General features: G+C 49.2%; 1 protein-coding gene across 1 annotated transcript in view; it reads left to right on the plus strand.

The window, feature by feature from the left end:
- The window catches only part of ADIPOR2 (adiponectin receptor 2), a 92,568-nt gene that overhangs the window by 59,084 nt on the left and 29,326 nt on the right, over positions 1 to 4,158 (plus strand). The gene's annotated exons all lie outside the window — the stretch shown is intronic.

Genomic DNA, 4,158 nt, shown 5'->3' on the forward strand with positions numbered 1-4,158 from the left:
CCCCCCCCCCCCCCGCGCTCCGTGGAGGAGGCAATTGTGGGGGATGGGGAGTAGCCCTGAACACAAACCATGGGGGGAGAATGGAGTCGGGCCCAAATTGTGGAGGGCCCATAAGGCTGGGTGCTGGGCTCTGTTCCTGCCGGACCCCTGGGTGAGGGTGGGAGAAGTGGCTCCAGCTTCAAAGCAGCAGCAGCAAGGGTAAGGGGAGTGAGCCTGGCCCCAGGCCTCTGTCCCTGTTGCGCCCCCCACCCCGGCAGGCTGTGGCAGCAACAGCGGAGCAGATGGGCCAGCAGTGCTGGCTTCATCCCCCCCCCAGCAGCAAGCCCAGTACTGCTGGCTCTGGCCCCCTGTCCCTGCAGGCGGCAGTGATGAAGCAGACAGAGGGGGGCAGCCCAGCCCCCCGTTCCCCCCTGCCCCTCCATGTCATTCTTGATGGGCAGTTGAGTAGTTTATAAATAAGTGTCCAAGAACAAATGTACCTTTTGACAGAGAACCAAAAATGGGAGGACAGTCTCTACTCAATTGCCCATCAGAGTTTATAACCACTTGGAACCAGGGTGGACGAAATAATGGCCTGGGTGTGAGGGGCAGGTTGAGCCGTGGTGCATGTGCTCAGTCCTGCCACCACTGGGCACCTGGTGGGGTGGGGGCAGGCGCAGCGGCCAGACTCCACTTCCTGGAAGCCTCCAGTGACAGCTCCTTCTGGCTGCTGCCACTAGGGTCTCTGCCACTGCTGGACATGGTCCTGCTATCTTGGCTCACCTACCCTGTACTCATTGCTGGGGTTCCTGGACTGGGCAAGTGGTATTTCCCTGGAAACCAGCTCAGGACCCCTGCAAGCTGGGTGGATGGGATGGGGTGGAGGGTGGGCATGTAGTGGTGTCCAGGAGTGGGATGGGTGGCTGGGGCCAGGATCAGGAAGCGGTGACAGCATGGGGCTGGGATCTGGGCCTGTGGCACAGCTACAATCCATTCCTGGCATGCCCCTGCCCTCGGAACCAACGCACATCACAGGAACGTATGCGGAGCAGATTGCAGCTGTGCCCTGCGCTGTCACCATATCACAATCCTTGCCCTGCCCATCCATCCTGCCTCAGACACCACTCCCTGCCTGCAGCCCTGTCTCATCTGCTTGGCCCAGCATGCCCTGCCTACAGCGGTCCTAGCCGATCTCCATGGAGACCCTGCCCACTCCATCCAGGGTTCCCTGTGGTGGGTGCAGGGTGGACAGGCCTCAAGCTGGAAAGGATCAATTGCCCCACTCCCTCCAGCCTGCAACAGCTCAGCAAAATTCTGAAAATGGCCCTCCAGCCAAAATAACTGCCCACCCCTGTATTTACTTGCATACTGCACTCACATGCCCTGGATCAGCCCTCCACAATTGGAGTGCCTGTCTTATGTTGAAGTTGATTTTTCTTTGCTGCAATAGAAATGGGGAGGAATAGAAACATGCTGATGCTGCTCTAATGGCTACCAAAATGGCTGTTGCTTTTCTTGCTCCATTAAGCAGAAGGGGCAGAGTCCTGTGTTAACCCTCTCAGCTGCTAAGGAATTTGCAGTAGCTATTGGCTAAACACTGTAGTTTGTGCCTGAAGCAGCACTTGAGCTAGCTCAGAGCAAGTGAGCTGCTGCACGCAGTCTGTGGCATCTTGATGAGGCTTGTGCAGTAAAAACACCACTTTATGTATGCAAACCTTTTCTATAAGAACTATTACAGTAAGAAGTAAGTTTTGTTACTGCCTTTGCAAGGGTCTGGGGCCTAGCCTTATTGCCACCCTAGGCAGTTCCTGCTGCCTTACCCAGGCTGTCTCCTGGGATGGCACAATTCCTGGACACTGTTCCTAAGGAGGACTTGCCCTGCCATACAGTCTGCCATGACACTGGATAAACCTTGTAGTCTGCAAAAAATATGCTCTGAAGATGACTGTAATGGTCTGCCTCTTACTTGTGTGCGTTTCATAGATAACGTCTAAATGGCTTGTGTAAAAGATCCTTTTAGTTTGAAGCAGGTATATTAATTAATGTAATTGCCTGCCCCCTAGGTTGCATTTTGGGTGTCAATACCATGTTAACCTGAAACTTACTAAACTTAGTTTAAAACATCCCAGTAATGAGAGGGTTAGAACAGATGCCTCTCATGGAGGATTGCTAAACAAAGTCTCTGTACTTGGAAGATATTTATAGCAGCTGTGTATGTTAAAGGGCACTTGGGGCCTTCCTCTCCCTTCTGCACTTCTGAATGTTCAGAGCGCCTAGGAAACAGTGCCCTTTGCCACCTCAGTGCCTTCCAGTTGTAGCAGCAGATGAACATGAGCTACTTCTGATTTGGCTACTTCTCTCTGAAAATGTTTTCCCTTAACTTTTCTTCTTGGTGGGGTTGGAGATGGTTCGCTGGTTATCATCTTCCTAAATTGTTCTAGGTTATGTTAGTTCAGAATTGAGTTCTAACTATTGAAGTAACAGGGGTCTAATAGCTGAAAACCAGTTTTTAAGAGGTGTTCTTTTGCAGCAATCATCTTTTTGCAATCACACATACCAGATTATTGATTTGCCTTTGAGGGTCAGTTTCTTTCAAGGTGCTCAGTTTGCAGCATGTGTATCCTGTGAGCCTGCAAGGAATGACAAAATATGCTGCAGAACTGTAATGATCTAAAAAGCTGTAGCAACAGCCTCCTAAGTTGGACCTATCTAATGGGTTAATGTGAGGCTCATTGTCACTTCAGGAAGCTAAGATGAAGAGCACAGTACAAAAGGTCTCATTCTCTACACCAGGTTTAGGATCAAAGAGCTGAGTATAGTCTTTTACCAGATCATCAGATGTAACCCAGTTTTGAACAGTATAGCTTTTAAATTGGAAGCCAAACCACAAGAAGAATCATCAGATCATGTTTCGTGAAACCACAAGGCAAGAAGTTACCTATTGGTTGAGCCAGAGAAGATTTGGGGGGGTGGGGAAAGCATGAAGTCTCACAAAACACTGAGGTGTAGGGGGAGGGGAAAAAAAGAAAAAAAAATTAAAACACAGTGCAGGATTCTCTTCCATATAGCAATTACAGGATAATACTAAAATGACAGCAGTAAGCCAATTCTTCCCCAGAGCAGGTGTTTGGACTCTATCTTAATTTCCATGATTCTGTGAAAACCAAGGAAAAGCATTGTGCTCTTGGTTTCATGGAACTATGCACTACAGCTGGGATGAGGGAGTTGGGGAAGGGTCCTGCTTAAATCTGATCTGAGGTCCTTTTGAAACCTTTAATTTCCTATGAGTCTTACTGCAGACATAGCGCATAGTTCCAGGAGGAAGGAGTAGATTCTGATTATGTCGGGCCACGGCTATTTTCTTTTGTTTCTTGTCTATCTGCTTCCATGGGGAGGAAATTTTGCTTGAAATAATCAATGCCTTGGTGTACATCATGATGCCTTTGGGGACGATTCAGTGCTCAACACTCCCAGGTGTTGTTAATATTGCATTTCTCCAGATTGGCTTTTTAAGGCATCCTTTTAATCTCTTCTTTTGCCCACCTCTAGAGCAGTGACCATTGGTGAGTTGGGTGTGTAAGACCCATTTTGGGAGCTGGTTGTCAGGTGTCCTTATGAAATGTCCTGTTCAACAGAGGTGGTGCTGTACAAACATCACTTCAGTGCTGGTGCTGGTTAGTATTCATTCTTCTGTCCTTTCAGTTGATTTGGAGGACTTTCCAAAGACATTGCTTATAGAAATGTTCCAAAGCTTTTAGTTGTTTCCAGTTTTGTCCAAGTTCTGCACCCATGGAACAGGGTAGGGATGACAGCAACTTGGTAGATGAGAAGTTTTATTTGGATCCTAATATCATGATCAGAAATCCAGGTTTTCAGTTTTTGCCATGGAAAAATATATCTGCTCTCAGTGGGGTACAGGGCTGCAGCTGGGTGTGGAGAGCACCCTGTTCAAGGTCGCTGATGACACCAAGCTGTGGGGTAAAGTGAATACACTGGCAGGTAGGGACTGCATCCAGGCAGACCTGGATAGGTTAGAGAAGTGGGCAGATCGAAACAGGATGCGGTTCAACAAGGACAAGTGCAGGGTGCTGCACCTGGGGAGAGGGAACGAGCATTATGGTTATAGGTTAGGGGCTGACCCTCTCGGCAGCACAGAGGCAGAGAGGGATCTTGGAGTCA

Source organism: Gavialis gangeticus, unplaced genomic scaffold (genome assembly GCF_001723915.1).
Source record: "Gavialis gangeticus isolate Ggan-Ray unplaced genomic scaffold, GavGan_comp1, whole genome shotgun sequence".
In the NCBI taxonomy this organism is placed as follows: domain Eukaryota; kingdom Metazoa; phylum Chordata; order Crocodylia; family Gavialidae; genus Gavialis; species Gavialis gangeticus.